At 42.1% G+C, this 17,375-nt stretch overlaps 1 pseudogene; it reads left to right on the plus strand.

Annotated features, from left to right (window-relative positions):
* Nucleotides 1-23: 23 nt before the first annotated feature.
* LOC112410917 (40S ribosomal protein S13-like) lies at nt 24-12,808 on the plus strand (annotated as a pseudogene).
* The last annotated feature ends 4,567 nt before the right edge of the window (nt 12,809-17,375 follow it).

Raw genomic sequence — 17,375 nt, forward strand, 5'->3', positions numbered from 1 at the left:
CCCTCTCGGAGCACAGAGTGGGCATGACCATGAGGGCTGGCGGGTGTGAAGGGGCCACCGTGGGTCCCAGAACCAGCCATCGCCAGTCACAGCGGGCTGGCTATCCTGGGAACCAGAGGAACCAAACTCCTGTGAGCTGGGGCTGCAATCGACATATCTCGAATGAGGAACGTGTACAGAAAGGCTGCTTGAGCAGCTGCCTACAGGATGGATTTTATTGGGGATGGGCACAGGGGACATAAATAAACAAAGAGAAGCTTCCAGGGAGGCTGATGCAACAGTCTAGGTGTGGGATATGGGGTGGCGTGGGGCCCGGATGAGGAAAAGGCAAGTCTATGAATATCGCAAAGGAATAACTGGGAAGCCCTGAGCATCTCCTTATGGATCCTATCCTCTAGAGCTGAGCTTCTCAAACTGTCCTCACACACAAGTAAGAAATGATGGTACAACGAGGGAGGTGATAAGAGTTGAGAAGAAGTGAAAACATGGACATGTGATGGGGAGGATGCCTTCACTTAGGTCAGGGAGGGTGACAATAGCGTGGCCTGAACGACAGGCGTCATCCCTTGAAGACTATGGAGGGAGCACAGAGGCAGAGGGACATCCGGGGAAGGCCCTCAGGTCCCTCGCACCCTCTGTCTTGAAGCAGGACCTGTAACACTTCCAGCTCGTTCAGCAGTGCTTGATGTGACGTGTTCAGGTCTCCTCCCCTGTCTGGCCACTCTCCCTGGACGAGGCCCCGCTTGTCACAGTTCCCGCTGAGACAGGGCCCGGAGATCTGAAGCCAGTTGTCTAGCTGCAGGCTGACTGGGCAGAGAGAGCTGGTTTAGGACACTTCTATTCATGTAGATGGAGCCTCCATTAGTTTTCTGGCAGTTCCACAACATTGTTTATTCATATCGAGCCAACCTGGTGACAGACTGGACATACAGGCTGACAGAGTGAGAAAAGTCAGGGTATTTCAAGGGTTTGGGGCAGGAAAACAGTAAGTTAGACACGTAACCGAACCCCATGATAACTGTTTTGGTTTAGGCTCACTCCACCGGATTATAAAAGTGACTTGTTTATCTTTCCATCTCAAGTGCCTAGAACAGTCTCCAGGTCTCTGTGGGCACCCCATAAATATTAGTTGAACCACTGGATGACTAACCCTATTTCCCTCACTGCCAGCCCCATTCTTGTTTCCCAGGGAAGCCTGTCTGATGCCTCAGTAGGACAAGCAGCGGCTGTGAGTCAAAGTAGAGACATCCCAAATGTGCACGGACATCAGGGGACATCTCTTTTTCTCAGTTTTCTCATCTGAGAAGTACAGTCATCAAATTCATTTATAATCAAGGACATCAGGATCATTTATACTCTCAATACAGGCAGACCTCGTTTTATTGCACTTTGCTTTACTTTGCTTCGCAGATACGGCTTGCTCGCTTGTTTATTTACTTATTTTACAAATTGAAGGTTGTGGCAACCCTGTGTTGTCAGGTGATGATTTGCATTTTTTTAAAAAACATAATGTTATTGCACACGTAATAGACTACAGTACAGTGTAAATGTAACTTTTATATGTGCTGGGAAACCAAAACATTCGTGTGACTCGCTTTATTGTGATATTTACTTTATTTCCGTGGTTGTGGACTAATCCCACTATATCTCCACGGTATGCCCACAGAGACCTGGAGACTATTCTAGGAACTTGAGATGGAAAGATAAACAAGTCACTTTTATAATCCGGTGGAGTGAGCCTAAACCAAAACAGTTATCATGGGGTTCGGTTACGTGTCTAACTTACTGTTTTCCTGCCCCAAACCCTTGAAATACCCTGACTTTTCTCACTCTGTCAGCCTGTATGTCCAGTCTGTCACCAGGTTGGCTCGATATGAATAAACAATGTTGTGGAACTGCCAGAAAACTAATGGAGGCTCCATCTACATGAATAGAAGTGTCCTAAACCAGCTCTCTCTGCCCAGTCAGCCTGCAGCTAGACAACTGGCTTCAGATCTCCGGGCCCTGTCTCAGCGGGAACTGTGACAAGCGGGGCCTCGTCCAGGGAGAGTGGCCAGACAGGGGAGGAGACCTGAACACGTCACATCAAGCACTGCTGAACGAGCTGGAAGTGTTACAGGTCCTGCTTCAAGACAGAGGGTGCGAGGGACCTGAGGGCCTTCCCCGGATGTCCCTCTGCCTCTGTGCTCCCTCCATAGTCTTCAAGGGATGACGCCTGTCGTTCAGGCCACGCTATTGTCACCCTCCCTGACCTAAGTGAAGGCATCCTCCCCATCACATGTCCATGTTTTCACTTCTTCTCAACTCTTATCACCTCCCTCGTTGTACCATCATTTCTTACTTGTGTGTGAGGACAGTTTGAGAAGCTCAGCTCTAGAGGATAGGATCCATAAGGAGATGCTCAGGGCTTCCCAGTTATTCCTTTGCGATATTCATAGACTTGCCTTTTCCTCATCCGGGCCCCACGCCACCCCATATCCCACACCTAGACTGTTGCATCAGCCTCCCTGGAAGCTTCTCTTTGTTTATTTATGTCCCCTGTGCCCATCCCCAATAAAATCCATCCTGTAGGCAGCTGCTCAAGCAGCCTTTCTGTACACGTTCCTCATTCGAGATATGTCGATTGCAGCCCCAGCTCACAGGAGTTTGGTTCCTCTGGTTCCCAGGATAGCCAGCCCGCTGTGACTGGCGATGGCTGGTTCTGGGACCCACGGTGGTCCCTTCACACCTGCCAGCCCTCATGGTCATTGATATAGTAATAAAGAACCTTCTTATGTTTCACCTTGCTCCCCCAGAGCACTGGGCCTAGATGGTTTTGTAAGTTCTATCAAATGTTCCAGGAACAGATAATCCCCACTTTACAAGTTGTTCCTGAGTACAGAAAAAGAAGGAAAGCTTCCCATTTTATTTAATGACATTAGAATAGCTTTGATTCCAAAGCTGGATAAGAACAGTGAAAAAAAAGAAAACAATAAGCCAATGTTCCCTACTTTAACATGCCACAATCTTGAATTAAATGTTAGCTAATGTAATCCAGTAGTGTATTAAAATGGTAATAATTATATTCAAGTGATTTTATCTCAGAACGTAAGGATGGTACAATCTGATAAATATACCAACGTAATTCATTCCATCATTGGTACTAAAGAATAAAAATCATATGGACATCTCAAAAGATGCTATTTAAATAAAGCATTTGTTAAAGTCCAATTCGTATTTAAGATAAAGCATTCCCAGAAAAACTTAGAAGTAGAAGGGTGCTTCCTAAACCTGAAAATGGCAATCTACCAAAACCTACCCACAGAAAACATCACTCTCAAAGGAGAAAAGTAAGACATATTCCTTTTAGCGTCTGGGAGAAGACAGAGATGCCCAAATTACTGCTGCTCTTTCTTTATGGATGTCCTGGCCAGTGCAGTAACACAGAGAAAGGAAATAAGAAATATAAAGACTGGAAAAGATGAGACAAGACTGCCTTTGTCTGCAGATGGTATGTTTATCTACATAGAAAACCCAAGAAAATCCAAACACTCTTAGAATTAGTCACAGGGTACTGTGAGGTTGCATGATACAAGATACTATGTCAAGGTCAATTGTACTTCTCTATAACCAACAATGAACCACCAAAAAAAGAATATAAAATAACATACTCTTCACGATAGCATCAAAGATGATGAATTATTTAAGAATTAAGTTCAAAGACAAATAAAAGATCTTTAAGGAAAATGTATAAAAATCCTCTTAAAGGATAAAAAAGAAGATCTAAGTAGGTGGAAATATGTGACACAATTATGGATGGAAAGACCACATTTGACTTACGCATTTCCAATCCTGGAGAGTCCTCTACACCTCTTCCAGGGAGCTCTCCCTGACTCTCAGAGGAGGGCTTAGGGACCACCTGTCTGTGCTTTCCCAGTTCCTGTGCCTCTCTGTGTTTGTGCTCTATTATCTGTCAGTCTCAGCTCGCTCCCTCAGGCTGTGAGCTCCTGAAGGCAGAGGTTGAATCTTCCTGTCTGTGCACTGCTGACATTTGCACAGTGCTTGGAATATAGTAACTGCTCAACTAAGGTTTATTGTGTGAATAAATAAGACAGATCCCTGCTTATATGCTCCCGCTTATTTGCTATCCCTCAAGATAAACACAAGGATCATCAGCTCGGTGCTTTGTGACTGCCTGGAGGGGTGGCATAGGGAGGGTGGGAGGGAGAGACGCAAGAGGGAAGAGATATGGGAACATATGTATATGTATAACTGATTCACTTTGTTATAAAGCAGAAACTAACACATCATTGTAAAGCAATTATACCCCAATAAAGATGTTTAAAAAAAAACCACAAGGATCATCTTCACTTAAGAGCAATGGACAAGATAATAAAAATAAACAAGAGGAACTTCAAAAAGATCTATGAATCTTAGAGATTTTTCATCATCCCTATCTCTACTTTCTAGTTCCCAATTCTGTCCCGTGTTCTCTTGCTCTTTTGAGTGCAGAGTTTTTCAACTTCTTTCTTTCTTCTAGATGGTACTCCCCACTTCCTCTAAGAAGATCTTTCTTTCTGAGATTCAGCCTTTTGGAGAGCCCCAACGTATCCAATTGGTGATATCATCCTCAAAGACTCCCAGAGAATAGACTGATTTATCAAAGGCCTCCACTGGCTCACTGGAAAGGGGTTCTTGAACTCTGGTGAATCTTAGAGGCTGTTACAAAATAAGTATTCCTGGATCCCACTCCGGCCACCAGGAATCAGATTCTCTGGGAGGTGAAGTCCAGGTATGTATGTATTTTGTGTGTTTGTGCCTAATATTTGTCAAGATCAGCTGTGGTATAATGGAGTGTCCCCTGGGTGACTTTGGCCCAAGACATTATTTACACAGCTCTTCTCTGCAGGCAAGCCTGTCAGGGTCTTTTTGATGGACGTGAAGGATAACTTCACGACACCATATGATTTGGATTCCCGGCCAGTGATGACAGTCTTATGTCCTTTCTTTAGTCTGAAGCGAGAAATCCATACTAGACTTCCACTTGAAAAAGGCATCATAAAAAGAGGGCAGGTGTGAAAACAGTGTTGGATTAACACCAAATGGGTCCAAAACACAGTGTTTCAATTAAGCCACACACCAAATGCCTTCCATATTGATTATTTTCCTCAAGAACTAAAGCCACCACTCTATAGCAAAGAAATGCACTGATAGATTTATTGGGTGTTTCCTCCCCACCAAAATAGTACTTTGAAAGAAAAGTATTCCCCCCAAATATGACTTAAGGGGTTTATATTAAAGAGTAGATAGTTTTAAAAATATAAGTATGTTCTTATATTTTGTTGCAGTGGATGCTGTAGTATGTTGTCCAGATTGCCTTCAGGATTGAGGACATAGCTGAGTCCCTTCCCAGGACCTGTCTTCAGGAGAAGGAAGCTGCTTCGTTCAAAGGTTACCCTCCCTTCCTGCGGGCAGCCAGCATCCACTGATTGCTTGATGGAGGGGTACAAAGGCCTGGCCTCCTTGCCTTTATTGGGACAACTTTGAAGGGCCATTCTAGCTCCAGAACTCCCTATAAGATCAGTTGAGGTCTCTGTTGCATCTGCCCATTCCTGCATCCCTCACCTTTCATGGGATATTTTCCCCAAGCACTCTCCCTGATAAACTTTCTGCACACAAATCTCAAAGTCTATTTCCTGGGGAATCCAACCTATGACATCTGTTTGGTTCATGTTACAACTTGATTTTCTGGTTAGATTTTAAACTCTTATGATAAAATATTTGGTCTTAACTACTTTAAGATGCTATAATATCAAGTACAGCGCTAAGCAAAATATATATTGGCCATTTTTCATTTCTACCTTTCAAATACTTCTAACGTTTCTCTTTTATAACATGGGTTCAACTGTCAGATAACTTAGGCTGAGATCTTCACTCTACCAATTAGGGGATCACGCTACCAATTAGGGGAAATCATTTAACTTTTCTAAGTCTCAGTTTCTTCATCTGCAAAATGGGATTAATAATAGTACTTATCTCATAACGTTGTTGTGATGATGATTAAATGATATACTCTATGTAAAGCACTTAGCACTATGCCTGGCACATAATAAGCATTCAATTAATGGTAGCTTTGTTGTGATGAATGGCATAACACTGGCACCACTCTGGTGACCTTAGTTATTATTACTTTAATCATCACTTTATTCCTTGATTGTTATAATAGAAACTGATCTTCCCGCCTCTTAGTTTTCCTTCACCTTACTCCTTCCCTCCAATTTTATCCAATGCCACTGAATTATTATTATTATTATTTTTTGTGGTACGCGGGCCTCCCACTGCCGCGGCCTCTCCCATCGCAGAGCACAGGCTCCGGACGCACAGGCTCAGTGGCCATGGCTCACGGGCCCAGCCGCTCCGCGGCATGCGGGATCCTCCCGGACCGGGGCACAAACCGGTGTCCCCTGCATTGGCAGGCGGACTCTCAACCACTGTGCCACCAGGGAAGCCCTGAATTATTTTCTTTTAACGTTGCTTTCATTATATCACTTCTCCACTCAAAATTCTTCAGGGACTCCTGATTACCAAGACCTTTAAAAACTGGCTCTTCTGGAGTCATCCAACCATTTTTCCAATGGAGAAAACTCTTCTTCATTGTCTTTGAACCATTGCTCAGTCTGAATTACTTTCCCTTTTTTTTTTAATCAATTCAAACCTGCCCAGATCAAAGTGGACCCCAACAATTAAACTTCCTCTCTAAGTCAATAGCTACCTCTGTCCTAACATCCTCCCACGTTTCTAATACTGTATAGTCAAAGGCAGCCTTAAAGTTCTACATTTTCCTCCGATTTCATAAATGAGTCAAAAAATCTCCCTTGATAAGCTTGTCATCAGGACAGACTACAAAGCTTGCTATTCTGAGCATCTCCATCAGTCCTTAGGTGCTTTCACATCATTAAAATTTACAAAAGGATAGTACTAAAAAATAGAGTGGACATCTCAAAAAAGAAAAAAGGTTTAAAAAAAAGTGACTCCCACCCACAAACAACACACAAGACCAAATGCTGAGCCGCGATGAGGTAATGAGACATATGGAATTTGTCTAAAAGAAGTCAAGTGGCTTCCAGATTTGGAGGTTTGATGCCTCCAACTTATTTTTACTGGTAGAGATTCCATTTTATTAGTAATATTTGGGACATGGTATCAACAGTCGGCAGTTCACAAACTTTAAAAAGTCTGTCTCCCAGCAGAAAAGGTTTAATTAAACTTGACAGAAACTATCTAGCAGCTTTCATAAGTAATTGCTATTACCCAAAATAGGACCAACTCATAAACTGCATGATTTCAGAAATGATGAATCAATAAAAATGTTTACAGAAACAGGATTTTGATTAATTCCTTCAGACTAACAAATTCATGGCACATGTGATAAATTGAGATTTCTACTGTCAATTAGGGAAACCCAGAAATCAAACCCAGCCCTCAAATACGGCTCTTTGGATAACTGATCCCAGATTTTGGCGTTGGAACCAGTCTCTAGGCAGCTCCTCCAAGATCAACCGCACCACAGCTCTGGGCTTTGTTCCTGCTATAGTCAGGTTCAAAACTGCTTCAATTCTCATGAATTCATGCTAAGAGCCACAGTGAGACTGACTATAACAACATGCATTGTAATTATTACGAAGGCTTGATAAATCAAGAAACAAGTCATCCATAATTAATAATCACTTCCCTTTATGCATATAAGCTCAACAGCAACCCAAATCATTAGCAGTTATAATAAAGTAATATTTCCTCTATTACTAGGGTAAGAATTAACATGGAAGTTCCATTTATCGAGAGCACAAGTAAAAAATATTTTCTGTTATACAGCACTGTGCTCATAGCAATTAACTCGAGTTTCTACAAGAATCCAAAGAACCTTTGAAGCCATCAACAAATATGAAATTATTTTCACTGCAGTTTCAGTGTCCAAACATATTTATTTGAAGATAATCAACGTGTGACAGCTATAGGAATGATCAGCTGATCAGAATATCAGTAATTAAAAAAAAAAAAAAAAAAGAATATCAGTAATTTAACACTTCAATGGAAATTTACGTGTAATTATTTAATAGGTACGATATTACTATGTCATTCCCATAAACCATCTTCTATTTTTTCCAAAATGCTCTTTACTTAATGAGTGCCCAAAATAACCAAGTAAGTGAAACAAAGTTAGTGTGTTAGAGCATCTCTGGGCCGAAAGGGACCTTCAGGGACACCCAAACCAATCCCTCCCCTGGGACAATTGTCCTTACAGCTTCTGGGTTGTTTTTATGTTAAAAATCTCCATTAAGTTACAAGAATTGTACATTCTCATTTTCATTTTTAGTCAGTATTTTGACAGTAATTTTCCATCTTCCTGTAGAAGCTTTTGATAAAATAGTACTTATTATCAGTACTTCTCCTGTATTTAACACTGTATTTCACAGCAATCTAAATTCCCATCAGTTGTAATTTTTTGGATGTTAAAATGTGAAAAAAAATGTGCATTTTACAGTTGAGAACACATGGTCATTTTAGTGTGCAATCATACATGCAGAAAACAAGAAGTCATGAACATGCAGAATTCTGAAGCAGAGGAATCCAGAAATCATTTCATCTAACATCCTACATCCCCATTTTTAAAGGCCAAGAGATTCAGAGCTAGGAAGTTATTTGCTCAAGATGACATAGTAGGGGGTAGCTGATGGGGAGAATGGAAAATAGGTTGGACTCCCAACCTGAAACTGACCTGCTGGTTGTTAACCTTTTCAACCCTCACCCCAGTAACAGTGGTCACTAGGGCAGTGAGTCCAGGCTGGAGGGATGACATGGGATATACACAGCCATTTCAAATTGATTTTAGAAAAATGCATTTACTTTAATAAAATTTTTTAAAATAAAATGCGGTGGCACAAATCACCACAAAGTTATTTAAGTGATTACATCCATAGGCTGCTGTTGTAATTATATGCTAAAAATTTATGAGTGTTCTCATTAACAGCATTTTCCCTCCTAACTGAGCGATATCAAGAGCTTCTGAGAACGTGTAATGTTTCCTAAAGTACTACAAAAAGTATCACAAACACAGTTTGTGCAACATTCATTTACATCACCTTTATCCACCCAAGGTTTCACTTCAAGCTTATGCAAGGTTACACACAGAATTCAAAAATCTAATTGTGCTTTTTGATACCACAATTATCAGAAGCGTTGCTTCACAATGAGCTAATCCTGATGCCCTCCTGATGACAAATTATCATGCGAGAAGATGACCTCCGTTTGGTAAAGGGCATATGGATGGTTACAATCCCCTAGGCAAAACCTTGCTATGGCAATCTAACCAAAGCTGGACCAATATTTTTTTCTTGTTGATGCGTTACATGCAAATCATATCTTCATAGATAATGTGCAGCATTTACATGTCTCTCCCTGTGTCTTGCATCAGGAATAAGGAAGAGGAAACTACAACTATGCTTTCAAATACCTACAATATGTCAGGCTCTGTATGAAGCATTGTACATTACTTATCTCACTCAGTTCTTATTTATTTAATTTTTGGGGGCTGCATTGGGTCTTCATTGCTGCACGTGGGCTTTCTCTAGTTGCGGTGAGTGGGGGCTACTCTTCGTTGTGGTGTGTGGGCTTCCCACTGCGATGGCTTCTCTTGTTGCAGAGCACAGACGCTAGGCGTGCAGGCTTCAGTAGTTGTGGCATGCGGGCTCAATATTTGTGGCTCGTGGGCTCTAGAACACAGGCTCAGTAGTTGTGGCACATGGCCTTTGTTGCTCCACGGCATGTGAGATCCTCCCAGACCAGGGCTCAAAACCTCCATTGGCAGGTGGATTCTTAAACACCACGCCACCAGGGAAGTCCTCACTCAGTTCTTAGCCATCCCAGAAGATAGGTATTACTAACCTCATGTTTTGGATGAGAACATAGAAGATCAGAGATGTTAAGTAACTTTTCCAAGGGCTCACCAGGGGTATCATGGCAGAGCTGCCATCCAGAGCTCCACTTGTCTGATCCCAAACACTGCACTGGTTCCTCCCTGCCTCCCTCTCAGGACTCTCAAAGGCCTTTATTCACAGCATCAATGCAACGGACAGTGCATTGTATATTTTTCTTCAAACTGCCTTCTGGGACTGCAAATGATTTTCTAAAGAGATGCATGTAATTCCAGTCTTATGGGCTGGTCACCCTTGACAGAGGAGATGTTGAATAGATACTGGCTGAACAGAAGTGATATTAAGTAACATTGAAAGAACTTCAAACCTTGCTCAGGATTTCCAATCAGGTGTTAACTGAATTAGTTGGAAAAATGAATTGTTACTGTCAATCAGACCTCCCTCCACCTGTAGATATTTATTTCCATTTATTAAATAAAGTTCTATGCGGAATAGAGAGCAAGTTGTGTCATCCACCTATAGGTCCCGTTTGGGTGTATGCATTTGAATATAATGAACAGAGAAAAGAGGAACTTGAGCCCCAAAGGAACAGAATGAATAGCAGCAGTGGAAATTTCGATTTATAGTATCACTGGGTGGGATTAAAAATCTGTGCCAGGCAAGAAGAATGTGGCCAGGAAGGTAAGTCATTAAACAACAAGCTTTTAGGGAGTTTTAAGAGCAGGCTGCTGAAAGAGAAAGGATGAATTCGTTTGAATACAGCTTGCCGGTACTTCTGTCTTCCTCAAGATTGGGGCCTCAGCTTGTTTTACCAGATGCCCACTATCCTTGCTTTGCTGGGTTTGGAGAGAGACCCTCCTGGGTGCTAGATAGTGCATCCACTCTTTTTGTTTAAATCCTGGTTTGGACTTTATGTTTAATTTGTAAAATGTATAAAGATGCATGTGTGAAACCTCTGAAAACTGTAAATCACTAGAGAATGTAAAGAATTGTTCATTCAATTAAAAAAAAATCAAAAAAATGTGTGAAGATGCAGAAAGGCATAGAAAATAATACCAAGTACTCAGTAAATTAATTTTGTGTTAAATTTGCTTTAGATATTTTCTTTCTTAGGGAAACACAACATTACGGATAATGTTGAGGAGGCTTTGGTATCCCTCCCTACTTGCATCTTCTCCCCAGAGGCAGTCTCTGAAGCTGGGGTACATCCATGCTCTTATAGTGTGTGTTTTGTGTTTTTTTTTTTTTTTTTTTTTTCCGTTACGCGGGCCTCCCACTGCCGCGGCCTCTCCCGTTGCGGAGCACAGGCTCCGGACGCGCAGGCTCAGCGGCCATGGCTCACGGGCCCAGCCGCTCCGTGGCATGTGGGATCCTCCCGGACCGGGGCACAAACCCGTGACTCCTGCATCGGCAGGCGGACTCTCAACCACTGCGCCACCGGGGAAGCCCTGTTTTGTGTTTTTAATTCAAATATTTCCATAATGGTAATGTATCTTTAGTAATTTGCTTTCTTCACTCTGTGTTCTTGAGAGCTATCCACGTGGACACATGTGCATCTGGTTTATTCATTTTAACTGCTGTTAAGAGGGCACATGTGGAAGAGTTGCCCTGAAGTATATACCTAGAAGTGGAACTGCTTGCTTTTATGGTGTGCGTCTTTCAGTTTTACTAGAAAGTGCCTCTGTTTTTAAGTTTCAGGTATCAATACACACAGTTTCTACATCTAAGTAAGACAACCTCCAACAGTACTAGGCTAAGAGAGTCTTATGAAAATTTAAGTGAGGTTAAATAGGCATCATAATTTTCTTCAAAAGACTACTTTGGGTACTTCTTTGGTTTTAGAGCTTTCCATGACTGAATGTACTTCCAAACTTTGGGCTAGGACCAGAGATGGAAAATAAGAACGCTTGTTGTTTAGAGGTGTGTGCTGATTGTTTGGGGTCTGTGGACATCAGCTCATGCCTGCCGGGTAGGAACTGGTAAATGGCTCCTTTGAGGACAAAGATAAACAGAAATAAAGAAATGCCAGAGCTAACTGGAAAATTGTTTTCATAATTCAATTTTGTTTTACATAACCTTGCTCCCCAAATGTTAGCAATTTAGCTCAAAGAGCTGTTAGTGTTATTAAATAGTCACTAAAGGTGACAAAGAGACAGCTCAGCAAAACTCATGAATCGAGAAACCATTTTATGACCATTGTTTCACCTCTGGGGGTGGCTCGCTGCATTTTGTTCCAGGTCCCTAGGGCCCAGAGGTAATAACATCTGTATTTTTAAGACCAGCTTTGTACCACACCTGCATATCAATTCCCCTTTTCGACTTCTGCCTCTAAACCAAAGCCAAATGTTTGGCTACAGATTGGGTTTCCAGGGTTCGGCTGAGTATTAAATGCAGCAGCCCCAAGACTTCACTGGTCCCACAAAAATTTTCTTAAGCGATATTAATTGAGTCCTGGGAAAGTTTAAAAAATATAAATTTGGTCGCACGCATGCTCCCGGGAAGGGCCTGTCCCAGTCGGCTCTGCCCTACCACCACAGCATCCCCACCTGGCTGAAGCTGACGTCTGACAACATGAAGGAGCAGATCTACAAACTGTCCAAGAAGGCCCTGAGTCCCTCCCAAATCGGTATGATCCTGAGAGACTCACATGGTGTTGCACAAGTACGTTTTGTGCCAGGCAATAAAATCTTGAGAATGCTTAAGCCCAAAGGACTTGCTCCTGATCTTTCTGAGGATCTCTATCATTTAATTAAGAAGCTGTTGCTGTTCGAAAGCATCTCGAGAGAAACAGAAAGGATAAAGATGCTAAATTCCGTCTGATTCTGATTGAGAGCCGTATTCACCAGTTGCCTCGATATTACCAGACCAAACGAGTCCTCTCCCTCAATTGGAAATAGTCTTAAAAGTGGCTAACTGTCATAAACTAAGAAATAAACTTACTGTAATAAGGCAAACCTCTCCAAGAGTGATGAACAAGTAAAACAAGGTAACAGCAAGATCCTTTGCAAACCCCAGGGTCTTCAAGCCCCTGCAGTGCTCTCCCAGCAGCTCCAGAGCAGCTCTGGTTTTCTGGTATTTAAAGGACCCACTTCTACAAAAACCACATTCACAGAAAGATAGACAAGATGAAAAGGCAGAGGGCTACGTACCCGATGAAAGGAATTCAGAATGAGAGTGAAGATGATCCAGGACTTTGGAAAAAGAATGGAGGCAAAGACTGAGAAGATGCAAGAAATGTTTAACAAAGATCTATAAGAATTAAAGAACAAACAATAGAGATATCTGAAATGAAAAATACACTTGAAGGAATCAATAGCTGAATAACTGAGGCAGAAGAACGGATAAGTGACCACCAAGGGGGGAAAGTGGCTGGGGGGTGGTGGTGTCATGAATTGGGAGATTGGGATTGACATGTATACACTGATGTGTATAAAATGGATGACTAATAAGAACCTGCTGTATAAAAAAATAAAATAAAATTCAAAAATATATATATATATAAATTTTAGAGGAAAAGAAGATGAAAGGAAATGAAAGGCAGGAAGAAGAAGAAAAGGGGCAGACAATAAGAAATTACTAACAAAAGTAGAAGTGAAACCTAAATGATGGTGGAAAAAATTTAAACTAAAATAATTTAAGAAAAAGATTATAGTCTAATTTTACATACTTCCATTAATTGATTTCTGGCTTTTATGTGATTTTATTTTAAGAGTAGAAAATTGCTATTAAATGTTCTGAAAACAACTGGAGGAGAGGAATTTGAGATAGGGAATTTGAGGAATTCAAGAACTCTCAGATTGGAGTTCATGTTAGTTGATTTATCACTAGAAACTTCTGCTGACATTTGCCATGATATCACATGATGTGATGTGAATCAATGTTCTAAATTACTAATTCTCTTTTAAAAACTAGAATTAATTATCGATTGGCCACTCCCTGGTGACAGGTAGGAAGTTGCTTTAAACTAATTGCTAAAGTCTTTTGAATCCCTATGACAGATATGGGTTACTGTGAGCAGTTGACCTGGAAAATAATGTGAATGGAGCCTCCAAGGGGCTGCACAGTGGCCCTCATCTGGAAAGGTTCCTTGTAGAGAGCCAATCCTATTCATGATTAATTCACCATCATGAATTCTTGGTGTTGAAGACCACCCGGTTCAAACCTCTTGCTCAGTGCAGGAATCCCATGTACACCTTCCCTGAACAGGTTATCCAGGCACTTCTGTGGAACATTTGCTCTTTGTGTCTGCAGGCACCACAATTCTATTTTCTAGGAAATTCTTCTTTATGGTGGATTAAATCCAGGCCCCTTATTACTTCTACCCATTGGTCCCAGTTCTGCCTTTGTAAGTAGAACAAAGGAGATCTGCACCTATTTTCCAGAGCTTTGAAGATGGCATTGCTGCCTCCTCCTGCTTACCTCCACCAATATTCTCCAGGTTAAACCAACGCCAGCTCTCTCAACTGTACTTATTTGATAGGGACTCCAACGACTGGTCCTGGACACCCTCCCTCTGATAATCTAGAGATTATCAGAGCCCTTCTGAAAGCGAGCTGCTCGGAACAGAACATAATGTGGTCTGACCAGCAAGTCACAAGAGGACTATGGTTACTCAGGACCCTATATTTCTAGTAATGCAATATATAATTAGATTTCGCTTTTAACATCTTTTCATTGCACGTGGTTTTTAAAGAAAGTCAGCTCAAATTTCCAGATCATTTCTAGATGAACTGCAGATTTTCAAACCAGCTATTTCCAGATTTTTTTTGGTGGGGGGGGAACTACCATCAAGCTTAGATATTTGTAGTTCCCAAATTTTACCCTTCTTCATTTTGAAAACGTAGACATTTATCTATCTCTAGTCTTGGCACATTTAAATGGCACATTTGTACTGTGTGTCTCTTCTGGGCCAGATGCTGTACTGGGAGCTGGGAATGGCAGTGAATGAGACACAGTCTCTGCCCTTGCGGAGCCTCTATCCAGTGGGGAGAGTCAGGTAAGTGATGAGAAGGTTACAATAGCCCAGGAGCAAGTTGCCATGGGAACACACATTCATCCTCACTGAAGGAGTATCTCTCCCTGGGGTTCTGGGGTCAATCCACAAACAATTAGGATTGGCCAGAAGCCCAAATTCATCTCAAGAGCCCTACCTCCTCACTTACCCTGGGCTGCAGGTGCCTCCTTAGCCTGTTTCTCTTTTCTCACATAAGGAGCAATGTCCACCCAGGAAAACACAGAATCCACGTAGGAAGAGCCCTTGTTTCTCTTTGCTATTTAATAACATTATTCTTGGGACCCTAAGGAGTAGGCCTGACCCTGCACTCTGTTCCTACTTGCCCTAAAGGATGGTGATGATGACGAAGAGAAAGAGCAGCTTCCATTTTTTTTGCGGTACGCGGGACTCTCACTGTTGTGGCCTCTCCCGTTGCGGAGCACAGGCTCCGGACGCGCACGGCCATGGCTCACGGGCCCAGCCGCTCCGCGGCATGTGGGATCCTCCTGGACCGGGGCACGAACCCGTGTCCCCTGCATCGGCAGGCGGACTCTCAGCCACTGCGCCACCAGGGAAGCCCCAACAGCTTCCGTTTTTATTGAACATTCACTCAGTATAAAGTACATGTTACATATATCTCATATATACTCCTTCAGTCCTTTCTAATCCTCATAGCGATCTGATGAGGTATTTTTATCCTCATTTACAGCTGGGAAAACAGGCCCAGTAACACGTCCGGTGTCACATTATTAGGAAATGAGCGCACCCGTCAGTAGCTCAGCAGTGAACTATTGACCGGACACCTGTGGAAATGAGGCTGCTCGCTGGGCCCCAAACCCAGGATTCCTGTACCTTAAATGCATATATTACCCTGACCACTGTTTCTGATGCCTTGCTTACCTACAGGCCAACAAGACATCCAAATGATCTAGAGGCCCTTTTTTCAAGAGTCCTGGTTGATTCCAGCCTTGGCCTTCCTGACCCTGTTTTCCTATGTTTCACTGCTGTGTGTGTTCATCTGGGTGCGTGATCCCCTTCCACGCACGTGACCAAACTTTTGGAAACCCCGGCTCGTGAGATCTCTAGAGACAGCTTCATGGGTTTCTTTGGAAGTTTCCCTCCTTTCCCTGGTTCTCATTTTCTTTCCATGGTGTTTCTTTCAATGGTAAAGTGAATTTGAGTTTAGAGGTTTTGTTTGGTTGTCTCATTTTATTAATTCACTTACCTATCTAGCAACATTTTCATTTATTTTGTCCTCCATCCCTTTGGGAGCCATATTTCTCTTTGGAGTCTCTGACCAGGAGATCCTGTTTATCTTTTCTGAAAATAGAGATTCTGTGCATCATGGAAACCTCGTTTCTATTTTTCCATTTATATTTAAAAGGGAAAAGTGAAGAAGGCTGAGGGCAGAAGTAGAGAGCTATAAAACACCGGTCCACTGTTTTCATTTGCAAAAGCAAATCTGTACAAGTTGATTTACATCGAAGGTAGTGTAATCTAAGAACTGCTCCAAAGGCCAGTCCTTTCTCGGGTCCTGTTTTTGAATTGAGGGCGGTGGTTTGGTAGGAAGGGTGGCATCTTCCTATCCCGAGCTGGTGGAGACTCCTCACATGCAGGCCTCATCTTCTGGTTGTAAAAGCACCCAGCCTAGAGTCAGTCTCAGTAAATGTGAACTGCTGGGGTAGGGGGTTCACCTATACTCACGTGGTGTGCTTCTTCCCCTGCCAGGTCTAGCTCGTTGCCTCTCTCCATTTTAAAAGGAGGAAGAAATAGTCCCTGAGTTCCTTATCTCCAGTTACTGCTCTCTTCAAATATTACATATCCTTCATCTCCACTCAAAGTCTTACCTTTTTTTGAAATGTCCCACACTGACTCTCACCAACACTAACCTCTCCCTCTCTTCCTATACTTGAAGTATGTCTTCCAAGTAAGCATTTCTGATTTAATTAAATATTTTCAGAAACTGTTATTTAAACCTTTCAGATTTATGGCTTTCCTGTCCAGTGAGATGATGCTTTATGAAAAAGGAACAACATTTCACTCTTCCCCTTATTTCCAAAAATCCCATACAAGGTTGAGCCAGGCAGTGAGTAAAACCTCTGATCTAGGCTTACAAAATCATTAACACCCATGACTATTCACCAGAAGGCAGCCACCAGAACTGTAAATAAATAGAGGGCTCTGATAAAACACATACAACTTTTAGATGACAATAACATACATAGGAATGAAGCCAGGGAGCATTTTGAACTAAGGTATGAGGATGTTAGAGAGCAGGACAACTTCCCAGCATAAAATAAAATGGATTAAATAAATTCTGTTTATTTGAGCAGGAAACAGAAGAAACAAATATCTTTCACAGACCTGCCCTCGTGCCTCCAAATTTATGACACGGTCACAGATGTCACGGAGGTCAGGGAGATGTTTTAAATTCAATTGACCTGGGAAATTTATGATTGCATTTAGAGAGA

The sequence above is a fragment of the Neophocaena asiaeorientalis genome, unplaced genomic scaffold (genome assembly GCF_003031525.2).
Source record: "Neophocaena asiaeorientalis asiaeorientalis breed wild unplaced genomic scaffold, Neophocaena_asiaeorientalis_V1.1 scaffold54, whole genome shotgun sequence".
Taxonomy (NCBI): domain Eukaryota; kingdom Metazoa; phylum Chordata; class Mammalia; order Artiodactyla; family Phocoenidae; genus Neophocaena; species Neophocaena asiaeorientalis.